This window comes from Panthera leo, chromosome C1, assembly GCF_018350215.1.
Source record: "Panthera leo isolate Ple1 chromosome C1, P.leo_Ple1_pat1.1, whole genome shotgun sequence".
NCBI classification, from domain to species: Eukaryota; Metazoa; Chordata; class Mammalia; order Carnivora; family Felidae; genus Panthera; species Panthera leo.
The window spans coordinates 219968417-219984604 of NC_056686.1; the positions used below are offsets into that span (position 1 = coordinate 219968417).

General features: G+C 47.0%; 1 protein-coding gene across 3 annotated transcripts in view; it reads right to left on the bottom strand.

Moving 5' to 3' along the window:
- LOC122226895 (high density lipoprotein binding protein) overlaps nt 1–16188 on the bottom strand; it is a 71915-nt gene that overhangs the window by 35057 nt on the left and 20670 nt on the right. The window contains exon 1 of one of the 3 annotated variants that reach the window (XM_042950826.1): nt 3880–3907. The exons of the other annotated variants lie outside the window; for them this stretch is intronic. The gene's annotated coding sequence lies outside the window, so the exon portion shown is untranslated. Of the gene's footprint in view, nt 1–3879; nt 3908–16188 lie in introns of those variants that run through there. 3 annotated transcript variants of the gene reach the window in all.

Sequence of the window (16188 nt, forward strand, 5' to 3'; positions counted from 1 at the left end):
TTGTGGTTACTCCGTTCCCGTTGTTATCCTGTAAAAGTCCTTTGGTCCCTTCTAATCCACTGGGGATTTAGAAACCAGGCCATAAAATAGCAGGGTTGGAAGGGACCTTCAGAGGCCATCTGGGGAGGACCGAGAACCACTCTGTGAAGTGAGAGGGTGTGGGTCACCTTGCCTTAGGGACTTTGGGAGAGTGAGGCTACCAGGTAGGTTACCTGCCACTTTACGCAAACCAGCACACACACAGGGACAAGGTGCGATGAGGTGGACTTTCCAACAAAGGTTGGGTATGTGTCTGAGATGGGAGAATCGACAGCAATAATAAAAACATCCTGCTACCTAACTGTAGAATAACATCCCCAAATTCTTGCCTGTGATACGTTTAATTCAGGAGTTAGGAAGACAATTCATGGCAATCAGGGGTGCACCAATAGACTCGGGTCTCGTTGTCCTGAGCAGCATTTCAGAAATTAAAACAGAAACAAACAAAACAAAACAAAAAACAAAAAAACCAACAACTCTAAATGCAAGGCTTCAGTCACACGGGGAAAGTGCCACAAGCCAGAGGCCAGAGCCTCTCTGGGGCCCCAGTCCCACCAGATCCTGGTGTGCACCCTAAGGCAGAGGGAGAAAAGTGGAGACAAACTGACCAAGACAATTTTATTTAAGAACCTGTCTCCAATAATTCTAACCCGCAAGTCCTACTGAAGACTAAGGCTCTTCCATTAAATCAAAGTACCAGAGCAGCACGTTCACATGTTGATTTTGACAGGGTGCAGGAAGTGAGCACTCCTTGCAATCCCACATGTCTGGCCAGGGCACACTTAGCTAGTCCAGGCACAAGATGGAGGTGTTCTAAGTCAAAGCACCGACAGCGAAGCCAGGACCCAGGCATCCACCCTGCCTTTGTCGCTCAGAACTCCCACGTGGGTTGCACCTGCCCTTTTACCTGCCAACCTTGCATCTCAACAGCCTCCCTCCCACTCCAGGTCACGAGGAGTCCCTGTTACTTCCTAAAACCCTCAGACACCCCCCTAGTAACTCAGGTTCCCCACATGATCGACTAGACCCACACCCTCTTCTCTGTGTACCTACTGACCGGTCCTCTAGCCTTCCTTGGCAGGACAAATCTTCCGTGCCGGGTGAAAGCCACACAGCAACCCTGCAAGGTACAGTCACTGTCCATATCCCCTCCAGCCACAGGTCTGTGACAAGCAATTCCCACTCTGCACCTAGAGTCACGTTACAGGACGAATTCCTGAAGGTCCCTTCTGAGATCACTCACACACCTTTCAAAAATCCATTCCAGCTCGCTCTTCCATGGGACCTTGTAGTGCGAGAAACACAAGAAAGGATCGCACACCTACTAACGTACCAGAGTGAGAGCCTGTCCCAGAGCCTCTAACACCCCCACGTGCGCACAGGCCCCCGGGCAACAGAAGGACAAGTGGATCTCCAGAAAACTCCAGACTTGTTTGACAGGATACACTGGGTCTCGTCTCCAGACTTCCAATGGTAGTTTATCACAGCTGGAAATGAATGGATCACAACCAACAACAGAGTTAACATCTGGGGTTTTGATATCCTCAGAGAAGATGGCTTTTTTTCTTCTTTAAATAAACTTCTCAAAACCCTGTCTTAAGAATCCATTTTAAGCACATACCTGATGACCCTTCTCTTAAGGCTCTGCTCTAAGATTTTATAAAAGGCTGATCTCAGCCCTCCTAACGTGCTCTCAGCATGACAGTCTACCTGCCTCTACGTCTACAAATCGGCACCAGGGAGACTGCCCCCCACAGCTCTATGCCCGCCCCAGCCTGCTCCCCGCAAGCCCTCACTCTGCCTTCACGGACAACACACATCAAGAGGACTCCCACTCCAGAGTCCTTGGACGACCGCACAGTGACCACTGCTATCTTAAGTTCGCAGGAGCCCTGACACAAGCCCCACCATCAAGGAGTACAGGCCAAACACATGCTATCGCAGGTCCCCGACTGATGTACTAACGCCACTCAAATCAGGCTTGAAAGGGACCTTCAGCAACCTTTGAATACCACCGGGCGGGCCCCTGCACTGCCTTCCAAAGGAGCCTCGCTCCACCTCTACACAGCTATCAGAATAGCGTGCCGTATACAGTGGCAAGACCCACAACTTTATTCCCCCTTCTCACCACAGAGAACAAGCCCACTCTTTTCTGCAAGATCGCTTCAGACTCGTGGAGCGGTCTCCTCCGGGTTTCGCCCCAGACCCTACATCATTTTGCTTGTTCTCAACTACTTTCCCTGCAGGAAGCATTCAGATCCACTTAATGCAAATCTTCAACTATTCTCACCCTGGACTTTAACTCTTGTTTCCCAGAGTTTAAGTGTCCACAGGGGGGGAAAAAGGCACCTCGCAAAATATAACTGTGCAGCAGCAGAGCTAGAACCAAAGGAAAGGGGACAGACAGAAGCAAAGGGAGAGAGAGAGAGAGAGAGAGAGAGAGCGAGCGTGTCCTCCGTGGCAGGGAGCCGCGAGCACTCCTGACTGCTGCGTGGGAGAAACACAGTCACAACGTCCGTGGATCACATCTGGAACTTGGTCCTAACAAATACACCACAGAAAATCTTTAAAGAGAGAATTTTACTTCCTTTGCTTCTGGACAAGTACATGTGCATTCCCTTGTGACCTTGTCAATTACATTTCCCCAGCGAGACGCCTATGCAGGGAGAACTCCCGAGGAACAGAACAGAAAAGTACGTCGGGGCCACCTAACAAGCTCCTGCTTCACGCGCCATGACAGGACTGAATGTGCTTGGTACTAAACACCCGCAGTGCAAACTCAGACTTCTTTCCTCTTCTTCCAAGATTAAAACTATTTACTTTTATGCCTACAGCAACCCTACAAGGAAAACCGATTTTTTCTCCAACATACTTCTCAAGACCCACACGCCGAGCTTGAGAACAAAAACGCGCTCCCCACGGGCCAAAAGTTCGAACGAGGGCCAGGTGAGCGGCTCCCCCAAGTTCTGAAGTCGGCACCCTTCCCGCAGGAGGAACTTTCGCAGATGCCACCTCAGCAGGCCCTCCCACAGGCCACGCGAGCCCGCGGGCGGGGACAGGCTTAAAGGGGCAGTAACGCGCTCGGCCTCCCCGCCTTTCATCCAAATTCGGTATTTTTCCGTAATGCACTTTTCGTGCGCCGACCCTGGGGTGCGTCCAAGTTGCACTGCAGCCCCCCAGGGCAGCAGACCCACCCGACCACGTAGGCAGGCAGCAGGTGAAGGTGCGGCTAGGCCTGCGCGGGGCCCTACCGCCCTGCTGGCCCCAACCCTGCCCTTCGGGACCCGAGCTGCACCCCCAGCCCTGCAAGCCTCCCCCCAACCCGAGCCGGGGGAGGGGCGCGCGGGGGGTGGTGGGAGGGGTCAACTCAGCGGCCGGACGCCCACGTCAGCGGCCCGGGCCCAGGTCGGCCTCCCCTCCCCCACGCTGGGCTAGGGGGCTGGGGGGGAGTGGGCGGCACGGAGAGAGAGGGACTTCGTGGGGGCGGGCGCCGCAGAAGGCGAGGGTTGGGGGTGGGGTGGGCGCGGGCCGGCATCGCGGACTCGGGAAAGTTTCTCACTCTTCCCAAGCCGGCGCTGCGGCCCATGCGCAGTGGTGACACGTAGCCGCCCCCCCGGGCCGGGCCGAGCGGCGGAAGGGGAGGGGGCGCCCGGGAAAAGGAGGGGGCGCCCGGTTGGCGGCGGGGGAAAGGGGGGAGGCGGCCGCGGCCCCTCCCCCGCCCGGCGCTCCACGTCGGCAGCCCGCGCCCCGCCCGCCCCGCGCCCCAACTTCCCTGCGCCGCCGACCCCCACCCCTGCTCGCGCCCGGCCCACCCTCCCCCCCGCCCCGGCCCGCGCTCACTCCTTGGGGTCGGCCCGTCCGTCCCGCCGTCCGCTCGCCGCCGCCGCCGCCGCGGAGTAGCCGGCCGCGCTCCGAGGCCGGCGCCCGGGCCCCCGCGGCTATATAGGGCGGCGGCTCCAATCCCGCCGAGACACGTCAGGCGGCGGCCGCCCCGCCCCGTCCCGCCCCCCCCCCCCCCCCCCGCCGCCGCCGCTGCCGCCGCCGCGCCCACGCCCCGCCCCCGCCGCCCCCCGTGGGGTCCCCACTCGCGGCCCCAGTCCCGCCGCGCAAGGCCGAGCAGCCTGCAGACCAGGCTCAACTCCGAAAGAGCTCTGCGGCCCTTGGGGCGGGGGTGAAAGGGGGTCGGAGAGTTGAGAAATGCATCTGCCCACCCCACCCCCCACGACCGGCCAGCCGAGCCGCTCCAGAAGCGAGGTCACTAGCAATACTGCCTCCCCACCCAAGAATGAAACAAGGGACCTCGAAAGGCACCCCAAGGGAAACTGTTGCCCGCCGCCCCCGCCCCCAGCATTTACAACTCCCCACTCTGTCTTAACCAAACTCCATGCAAACACGGCCGGCCTGGCCCCAAAGTTCGGGCACAAACTTTCCTTCCCTCTCACTGCCGGGTGGTTCAGTTCCTTGCATCCCTACTCTATTCCCTGGCTACCAGTTAAATCCCCTTCACTGAAACAGGTAAGAATGGGTGTGCCTACTATGCGCAACCCTAGATCCAGCAGGAGAGAAGATCCCTGCCCTCAGGCAGACTTCCACCCTAGAGGGGGAGAATGGCAGGTCAGGTTTGCACTGTTTTAAATCAAGGGTACAGGTCTCCTGCAGGAGTTTGTATATACTAGTTTATATCTCTGATGGAAATGTCAGGAACAGACTCCTGCATCAATTATGGAAGTGCACCACAGATACCTGGGACCACAGGGGGGCAAGAGGCAGGGAGGGACATATGAGGGATTGTGGGTACAGCCAGGTGGGCTTAAACAGGAACCAGGTCAGCACAGCCTATATTTCTGATACAGGTGTTGCTTAGGTTCCGAGGATGACTTAGAGCGGCAGGTTTGACCAGATGTACTTTTTGAGTAGAATGCAGTCAAAGTATGTGGTTGGGGGGCTGGGCTACTGCAGTGGTTCAGTCTGAAGATGACACCAGCTTTCCACTATGGTTGGCAAGGGTACATGAACTAGGTGGCCAAATTTGGAAGGCAGCACCAAGAAGTCCCTCATTGATTGGAGGCAGAGCACAACAGCGGTTAAGAATGGCAGGGAGGTTCTTGGCTGCCCTCACAGAGATGAGGAGACCGAACGAAGACTTGAATGGAGAGGGGGAGTGTGCTGCAAAAACTCACAATGGAGATGTGATGTGTGAGATGCCCACTGGTTGGTCAAGTAGGCAAAACTGTACATACAAGCTGAAGGCTAGGGAAGAAGCCAAGCCCAGCCCAGACACCGGGAACCCTTTAAGACATCACTGGGGGAGAGAAAACCATGGAAGGCAGACAAAAATCCACCACTTGGAGCCAAGGACTCACTGCCAAAGCAGTACCCAAACTCCGTAGAATAGGACATGGACAGGTGCCATGGCCTTAGACTTGGGAGAAGCTCTTAAGCACCAAGGAATTCTGTAGCGTCCCTTACTACATTATTAGCGTTTGTAAGGTAGGCCTTCTGTCCAGACCAATCCACCAGCAACTCGGACAAGTGTGTTGTGCTGTTGTTTTGCTTTGAAGTCTCAAGACTGGGTCAGCGGGGGGGGGGGGGGGGGGAATAAAGGGGGAAAACAGAAGGGATTCGTGAGCAGCTGGCAGGTCCACTGTCCAGGAACTTCCAGTGAAGCTTGGAAGTCCCCACAGACAGAAGCTCATACAGTAGCTGGTGCATGGAAGGCCTTGAAAGAAGTTTAAAAACATACAGTTAACAAAAAAATATTACATAATACAATGTTGAATTTGTGCTACAAACCATCCCAGGGTGCTTCTTTGCTGATAATTATGACCAGCTTTTCTTCCCAGCAAGCTTCAGCGTATTGAAACTAAGTTTGTAGAGGCAAATTTTGAGAGAGTTGCGCCCAGCTACAGTCACGCCGGATAATGTGTGAACCCCCTATGGCTACATTAAGAAGTGAACATCAGTCTGTGACATTTGGGTTTTCAGCCCTCAAAGGGACATGGGAGATGTGGGCCAGTTCAAGGTAAAAAGAACAGAACTCTACCCTCCCACCCACTTAGAGCCACGATCCCCAAAAGGACTAACTCTCAGCAGGAGGTAGGCCATGGGGGGGTGGGGGTGGGGGGACAAGCCCACCGGCACAGATCCTTTCCAATCAGCTTGTATGAGAGGTGGGAACTCCCACTGAGCAGTAGCAACCATGAATAAAAGGATCAGGGCTCAAATCCTTATAACCCCATTTTTCCAAGACCCCCTAGTCCAAACCTAGAAATCAGCAAATCAGAAACCAATCTCACTCAGCAGAAAAACCTCATACCAGGCTACAAAGGATATCCACAAATCTACCCACACTGTAGAGAGGCTCTAAGTCCAAAATTCAAAAAGTATTAAGACTGAAATTGGAGTGGACTCAAGAACATCAGATGACAGAACTATCCGATTGAGACTGTAAAAAAACAAACCAAAAACCCTAAAGTGATTAGAGATGTAAGACATAAAGATGGCTTAAAAAAAAAAGTCAAGAAATAGAATAAATGAAGGAGATTAAGAACTATAGATAAGAGGATGTGGAAGTCCAACATCTGTCCAATAGAAGTTCTTTTTTTTTTTTTTTTTGATCTTTATTTATTTTTGAGAGAGAGAGAAAGACAGCGTATGAGCAGGGGAGGAGCAGAGGGAGAGGGAGACTCAGAATCTGAAGCAGGCTCCAGCCTCTGAGCTGTCAGCACAGAGCCCGACGCAGGGCTTGAACTGTGAGATCATGACCTGAGCCGAAGTTGGACACAACTGACTGAGCCACCCAGGTGCCCCATAGAAGTTCTGAAAGAAACAGTTATAAAGAACAGAGCAATACTGAAAAAACAGCAGAGAATATTCTAGAATGCAAAGACACCCATCCAACCCCCATGTAAGAGAACAGGTAGCTAGCAGCACCATTTAATCCACACTGAAATGCACTACAGTGAAACCTCAGACCACAAAGACAAGAGTAGAACCTATAAGCAACTAGTGACAAGACAGGTTATCTAGAGGAACACCACAAAAGAGCACACTGCCCACCAGGGCACAATGAAATAAGACCTGAAAACTATGCTGAAGGAGGTACCTTCACTTCATTTCAGGACAAGAATGAAACGGGAGACACATGTAGATGAAGAGAAAGCCATTTCTATTAGTGGATAAAGTGCTGGAATAACTATTTGAGAACATATTCTAGCAAGAAGAGTATGAAAGCAGGAGGGAATACTGGGAAAGAAACCAGTACCTAGCCAAAGTGAAACAAGCACTGACCATATACTAATAACAACAATACAATGTGGAAAAAATGAAAACACAAAATTCAATTAAAATTGTAAGCAGCAATAAGATAGGAGGTAGAAGGAGGAAACTGAAGTTTCTGTATTTCAAGATTATTTGAGAAGAGGTCAGAGATACTAATTTTAGCCTTTGTTGAATAAATGATGCAAACCTAAAGACAATCTAGTAAATGCACAATTTTTAACTTTCAAACCAAAAACCAAACTCTGATCCACACAGAAGTTACCGGCAATGTTCTAGACCTTGAATTAGGTGGCAGGTACAGAGGTAGTCATTACAATATACGTGATTGCCAGTTACATACTTTGTATCAATATTATTAACTAAAAGAGAGGAAAAAAGAAAGCAGAATAGGAAGCAGAAGAAGTAAAAGACAAGCAACGAAAAAGCAAGACAAAGGAAGCACAAAATATGATGAAGAATCGAATCCAAACGTGGTAAAAATGTAATAAGAATACAAAATCCAGCAATAAGCTACCTAAGCGACCTAAACCATGTGGACCAGAGGCTGAATAAAGGGTGGTTGAATACTCCCAGCAAATTCTAACTTGACGAAACCTGAGCTGGCCATACTAACTAAAATAGGCTGTAGGATAAGAAACACTATTAAGGTCAAGAATAAAACATCCCAATCAATTGATTATACATGTATCTAAAAACACAGCTACAAAATATATACAGTAAAAGCAGGAAGGTTACTAGAAGCTGACGTATGGAGGACTTACAGAGGAAGACAGACTCACTCTTTTGGTAATACAGATTATGAAGATTAAAAATGTATAGATAATTAAAACAATGCCGTTAATAAACCTACTTTCTTGGAAAAAATTTCAACAATTTTCCCAATTATTAGAAATAACATGTTCTTTTCAATCGTAATGAACTTTTATAAAAACTGGCCAGCAGCTAAGGCAAAACAAACACAAATGGCGAAGAATTAATAGCATAACCAACATTCTCTGACTACAACGCAATCAATTAGAGACAACTTAAAATTTTAAGAAGCCTAGAAATTTAAAAGCTTTCTTCGAAATAACTCATGGGACAAAGAAGAAATCTGAAAATATTTAGAACTGAACAATAAGCAGTTCTATATCCAAACTTGGGGCATCAAGCCAGAGTGTTGCTTGGAGACAAGTTTATAGTCATAAGCCATCATACTAGTGAAGAGAAAAAAGTTAAAATTTAATCATCCTCTCCTGAAATTAGAAGAATAGAAAACCTAAAGAAAGTTGAAATAAATACAGTTAAGAAATTAATGAAATAAAAGACATACACGGGAGAGAATACAACTTCCGGCTGAGTCTTGAAAAAAAACAGACCAAAAAAAAAAAAAAATGACATGGAAAAGAATAAGAACAAGTATAAACAGCCAATACTAAGAATTCAAGGAGGTTGAAACTATAGCCACGGCACAGACTCTGAAAAATCATAGAAGAACTCTACAGAAGTCTGCAGAGTTCAAAAACTTGAACACACGTGCACACATGTACACCTTGAAAAACAGACTAAACAGGCAACTTCCAGAAAAACAAGTCACCCAAATTGAGTCTGTTAGAAACGGAAAGTTTACACAACCAATTCTCCCCCAATTTTCAAAGAAACAAATATAAAAACCTCAACACAGAGACAGGCCCAGATGCTTTTTTTTGCAAGGAAGCCCTGAGAAATTACCCTCCCAACTCAACTCACAAAGCTAGGGGACTTTAATACTTTCCCAGACAAGGCTAACATGAATGTATGAATTTTGTCTACTTAATAATCTAGCAAATTGATCTAGAAAGTCAAAACAAATAATATATAATGATAATGCCAATTTTATTCCAATAATGCAAGGTGCCGCAGTATCAAAAAGATGAAGTAATTCACCATGTTATTACACCAGGGCAAGAATGATTTTCTCCCCTCAAAACATTCTAATAAAGAATCTGATAGAACTCGCCCGTTCCTGATAAAAAGGAGGAATACAAGGGCACTTCCTTAACCAGATGCTAGTTCTGCTGTCTACCAGATGCCCTCATTAGAATCATTCACTTCAGGATCATGACAACAAACAGGTTGAAACGGAGCACTTTCTCTGTGCACATCTACACTTGAGATCCTAGTTAGGGCAGGAAGGCAAGAAAAAGAAACATAGGAGAACCGTAAACAACAAACTGCAGGTGCTCACGGGCAGTACAACTAAGTACAAGATCCAGGAGGATCTACAGACACACTATTAGAACTAAAAGTTTTCTGGAAATAAGATCAGTACGCAAAATCGATTATGCTCCAAAACATCAGCACCAAACATCAGCAATAAGTCTAGTAAGAAAATAGTAAAATTTGTAGACAGTATTCTAAAAACCTCTGTCAAAATACAGAAAATACCTAACTAAATGGAGAAATGCCACATTTACCTATGTAGGAAGACTCAATTGTAAAGACTGTCCTTCTCCCCTAGTCAGACTGGAAACTCAGTGCGAATGCAACTTGTACCTTAAAAAGGGGTGTGCTGTGTGTGTGGAGTTTTCCAACTAGATTTTATGCAATTTTTATTTAGACAACAGTATTTCTACATACCATTTTTATAATACTGTATTTCTGTATATAATTTTTAAACTACTTACATATGCAATTGTATTTATGCAACAAATCTTCTACAAAAGATCAAAGGCCACGAACAGCCGATTACGGCTCAGAGATTTTACAGCTACAGTACTTCAGACAGTGTGGTGTTCGCGCAGGGACAGACACAGAGAACAATGACATAGACAAGAGGCACCGAGCCTGGCCACCTTAACAGCCAGCCATCACTTTTATCAGAGATGGCCTTGTGGATGAACTGACGATTGATGCCCCTGGGAACACTGGTTATCTAGATGAGGAAAAAGCATAGGTCCTTACTTTATATACCACTCACAAGGCCAACTAAGACCAAAGATGCAAATACCATGGGACACAACCCTACTGTCAGACTTCTACTTATGGAAAAAAGCTCTCCCACGTGAGTAAAGGAAGTGTATGCAAGGATGTTGGTCATCACAGCACACTGTTAGCAACAGCCAACAATTTTGAACGGCCTGTCAATGGATAAACACAGATAAACAAACTAAGGTGCATAATGTAGACTACTTACCCTCTTCGCTTTCACTAATTACCTGACAGGACTCAGTGAGGTGGGCCATGCTGATCAGGGTCAGGAAGAACAGTGGATGTCCTTGGAGTGGACATCTCCAAGGCTGTGGGAGCCGCTCAGGTTTGGTAACTTGTTCAGAGGCCCCGCGGTCCTGTAAGAAGTTGGCACTAAGGGACGGGAGTGTTCACAGTCTGCTCTCCCATAATGAGTGTGGTAGGTGGGCCAGGGCAAAGAAGAGTATGTTCTCATCCCCCTCGATAGCTGAAATATACTAAAAAAATCCTTGTACCATGAAGCTTCTTCATGCTCGGCTATAAACTGCAGTGTCAAGTTGACTGGTAGCATATTCTAATAACACATCAAAACTAGGTTCCTTTCTTTGGCTCGGAAATAATATTTATTACAATAAGTACATTCAACTTGGCGGCCTTGTTTCCCTAAAATAAAGTAGTCCAAGTTCAGACGACAGAGAAATACATAGCCACCATCCACGCTTTCCACTGCCCCCCTTCGTTCTCTCCCTACTAAATGCATCGGTGTCCTTTCTTTTCAGGAAGTGACAGAGAGGGTAACAATTGTCTTCAATGACAGTGGCACTAGATTTCATGTATTTCTCTTTAACCTACGTTTTAACTAAGTCATAATGGGCACCCACAGTGAAAACAGACTGTATAAAGAACACCAAGCTTGTTGTCAGGACGGAAGTTCAGAATCTTGCTCAGATCCTATTTGGGTCACCTTGACAAGTTGTTTAAGCTCTCAACATTTACAAGTTTCCCATTTATAAACCTCTGAGGCCTTTGTAAATTGCTGAAAAGATCAAGAAAGATAAACTCCCCTACAATAGGTATCTCACTGTATGGGAATATCCGCATTTAATTTCACTAAATGAAATCTACTACATTAATTTTATGAATACTGAAATGATCAGCATTTTTTTAAGTTTGTTTACTTATTTTGACAGAGAGAGCAAACACGCACACACAGGGGAGGGACAGAGAGACAGGGAAGGAGAGAGTCCCAAGCAGGTTCTGCGCCCAGCGTGGAGCCCTACGCAGGGCTCGATCTCACAACTGTGAGATCATAACCTAAGCCGAAATCAAGAGTCGGACACTTAACCGACACAGCAACCCAGGTGCCCACCAGCATATCTTTATACAGATGAGTAAAGAGTAGCATTTATTTAGAGTCTAATTTAAGAACATGTGTCAGATAAGCACACCTTATAACTCTTTAAAAAGCAGATGGGACAGGGGTGCCTGGGTAGCTTAGTCGGTTAAGCATCTGGACTCGATTTCGGCTCAGGTCATGGTCTCACAGTTTGGGAGATCAAGCACCACGTCAGGTTCTGTGCTAATAGCACGGAGCTTGCTTGGGATTCTCTCTCAAACACTCTCTCTCTCTCTCTCTCTCTCTCTCTCTCTCTCTCTCTCTCTCTCTGCCCCTCCCCTGCTCGTGCATGCGCCCACACACTCTCTCTCTCTCAAAAAACAAACATTTAAAAAAAAAAGCGGATGGGACAAATGTTAGGTTCAAAAGAGTAAGTTAATGGATTTCCATAGAAATGAAATGAAAACTACTCTTTAGAGCCATGCTGGCCAGCATATACCGTTGACACGTGGCTACTGACACTTGAGACGTGGCTAGTTCAAACTGGTAAGCCCTCTACACCTCAAATACACCCTGGATTTGGAAGACTTCATGTGAAAAACGTAAAACACTTTACTGATAATGTTCTATCGGTTACATGAGGAAACAATGTTTTGGAGTGGGTTAAACAAAATACATTATTGACTTGATTTCACTTGTTTCTTTTTTGCATTTTTAAGGTGGACAATAGAAAACTTTAAATCCTATGTGAAACTCTTATTTGAATTACAGTGCTATAGAGCTGGCTTTCCAAACCAAAGCAGAAATGTAATCTGACAAAAAGTGTTTTCTTGCTAATAAACGTTATATCAGTCTTTTTTAAAAAGTCCCTAATCAATTTACTACAAATTTCTTGTTTAAAATAAATAGATGAGGGGAAGGAACACAAAATGGGTACTATGTCGTGTCTCCACGGCCACAAGCGCCCTGGGGTGTGTGGCACAGGGAGCGCTCTCAAGGACTTCCAGGGAAGACATGCCCAAGTTTAGTTCACAGCATCTCTCCTAAGGACTCCAAAAACCCATTAACAACCAAAAAAAGAGCAAAAGATACAACCATCTTTTACAGAAATGCAGAAAACTTTGATTTGCACAAAAGAAAACGCAAGTTCAAAGTAAGAAAAGAGGCTACATTAAGCCTCTCGGTTTGGCAAAAATGGAGTTTCATGAGTGTCAGAAAAGGTACAGGAAACTGCTATGGCTGGAGGAGTAACTGACGGAATCTCTTTGGAGAGCAATTTGATTATATATTGTAACTTAAAATACGAATATTCTTTGACCCCGCAATTCCTACTTCTTAGAATTTCTCCCACATATGCTCACATACGTGATAAAAAACAAATGTACTATAGCATTTCTGCAGGAGCAAAAGATTGGACGTTGGTGTTCTTTCTATTAGCCAGGGGCTGCATAAACAGATGACGGCGGGGCCCAAAGTCTACTCTAACTAACCTGCTGAGTGAGCCAGTCCCCACCGACCAGAAGACAGAGGAACGGACCACCCTCCAAGCACTGACGGCCTCCAGCACGCCCTGAAATCCAGCCCCCACCTGGGATGGTGTATGCTTGCTCCCAAAGCTGTTTATGCCAGTCTTGACTGTTAACGTATGTAACCACATAATTTAAAAATAATACAATAAGGAAAGAAGAGTGAGATGGTTCTACGGATATTCAACTTATCACACTAAAGTTCTCAATGAGGGCAGGTTGCGTTAAAGAATTATGTCAGTTAGGTGAACAATTCTTAAAAACCTCAAGGAATGTGATATTCTAATTGCCCTGTGTCTTAAGTTCTTGATCCACTTAAAAGAAACTGATGCTGAATGTCCTAGGTAACACATTATGTTTGGTTTGTATAGACAGAGATTATGTAGAATCCAGTCAGCAGACCCTCGGATACTAGGTTGCAGCCCTGCAACCAATGATGGGGGAATGGGGTGGTGGGGGGGGGGGGGGGCGGGAGGGACGCGCCCGGATGGCTCAGTCAGCATCTATGTGACTCTTAATTTCAGCTCGGGTCATGATCTCAGTTTGTGAGTTTGAGCCCCGTGTTGGGCTCTGCACAGACAGCTGCAGAGCCTGCTTGGGATTGTCTCCCTCTCTCTCTGCCCCTCCCCCAGTCTCTCTCTCTCAAAAATAAATACACATTAAAAAAACAAAGACTGGTGAATGAGTAAGTGTCCTTCCCTCAACCAGTGTTGAGGGACCAGTGTCCGAGTCAACTCCGGAGAAAGGGGTAGCTCTGTATCCTATAGCTACACAGCCAGCAGTGTCATAGACAGAAACATGCTTGTATGTACATAAAATACCCACGAGCTACTTCTAGGGTAGCCGAGCCACCGAGGAGAACAGGGAGCACAGAGCCAGGCACCAGGGCACACGAGCATCAGAGCTGGATAGAGGAGAGGGGACGACACTTACTGACTTGAAAAAGGAGCCATTTTATGAAGTTGGGAGGTGAGCACACGTAAAAAGAGCATGTATTTCTTTTAACACTTACCCAAAAAAGGTGTATTTTAAAAGGTTTAGAAATGATGGATGGACATATGCTAAGTGCTCATGTGGATTACCTGCAGGAGAAGCCTAGTTCTGTATCAGATGATGCTCCTTACTTTTTCCACAAAGACACTTCCATTTGGAGAGGGAAATAAAGAGGTATTATTAAGTAGCATTAGCTACCACAAATCAGTGAAAGACAGAGTCACAAGAATTATTTTCTTTGCTGTTTTATTAGACCGTGCTATCAGCAAGAAATCTGAAGTAAGACTTTTTTGTTGTTCACTTCCTTGTGAGGGACTGCTGACTGCAGAGAGAGGAGGCCTTACACGAACTTATTAAAGCCCCCGGCAACTGGAAGATACCCAAGCCGGTCTTTACATATTCGAAGAGCAGGATAGAAGGGGTGAGTTCTGCCCAGCTCCCAGCACACACAGCTAGGAAAAGTGAGGGACAGGGAGAGACCGCAGAGACACGTCTCCCCTGGGCAGACAGAAAACCGCCCCTGAGAGTGAGCACAGTCACCGGAGCAGGCACGCCCGCCATGTGGCAACCGCTTGCTCAGACAGACCCCTCTTGAGGGTCGCCTCCATGTCTAAAACTCTTCGTTTCATTACAGCAACCAAGTACTTCCAGGTGGAAATGCATCCAGTGACCGTTGGGTCATTCGTGTCTCTGAATGCCACAGGTTTCACAGTGGTGACAGACTGGGGACCACGGCAAGCACCTCAAGGTAATGGTGGTTCTGGGAAGAGGACAGTAAGGGCATGACAGCGATGGAATGCCTATAGAGGAGGGCTCTGGCAGTATCCCCCCTCAGTCCTACGATTAAAAAAAATGCTTTTGATCTTCTGCCTGGAAAACCCATTAAAACTACAAGAAACAAAATAATTACAATTTGACCAAAGGCAACAATTTATACTTGAAAGATGTTTTTTCTTCCTACAATCTACATAGAAAAGGTCTATGAGCGGGGCGCCTGGGTGGCTCAGTCGGTTAAGCGGCGGACTTCGGCTCAGGTCATGATCTCACGGTCCGTGAGTTCGAGCCCCGCGTCGGGCTCTGTGCTGACAGCTCGGAGCCTGGAGCCTGTTTCGGATTCTGTGTCTCCCTCTCTCTGATCCTCCCCCGTTCATGCTCTGTCTCTCTCTGTCTCAAAAATAAATAAACGTTAAAAAAAAAAAATTAAAAAAAAAAAAAAGAAAAGGTCTATGAGCTAGAATGAACTTAGGTCATCCCTATACAACATTATGCTAGAGTAGAGATACCAAGTTAGCTAAAGCCATGGGTAAAATACCTAAACTGGAACCAGTCCTATCCAAATGGAAATGTAATGCCTCTCCACAAGGAAACAAGTATCAGAAAAAGCAAGTTTTTGGATTCTCCCCTCCTTAGGGTATTAAGCCCTGGTGGACACTCAGCGTAGACATGTCACACCTCTTCACTTGGCCTGTTTTCTCACTTGTCAAATGAGGAGGTGGGACTCCATTATCTCTTCCAGTACCGTCTTTCTGAGTCTGCTCTAGGGAGCAAACCTCACTTTTAGATTTAAAGAATTCCTGGCATAGCTGTCACCCTGAAGAATTCAACATAAAGGTGCACTAATACAAGTCCAATGCACAGACCAAAGCAGATACATCTTACTCTGTCCTGAGGCAGACACCTGATATCCTGGACTCCGAGCAGGCCACCATACCGTAAGGGCCTCTGGGGAGCAGGAACCGAGACATTTCACCTGTTGAGAAAGAACGGTGCACGGGGCAAGAGCACACTGTTAACCCCGCTACTAGAAAATCAGCACCAACCAAAGAGGGATGTAGGGTGAAGACACAGGGAGTCAAGGGTAAGAAGCAGTAGGGCAGATCAGCATGGGGCGCCAGACTAGAGAGAACTGAGGCCAACTCCAAGCGGACATTAAGCAGCTATCTGGAATGGACTCTACCTATTGTGCGAAGGAAGGATTACACAGAAGGGCGGCAGCAGAAACAGTAAGAAACAAAAAGGCAACAAAGTCTGGAAACGACCAAAACTTCCATTAAGGAGGAGGCTGACTAAACAAATCATGCTATA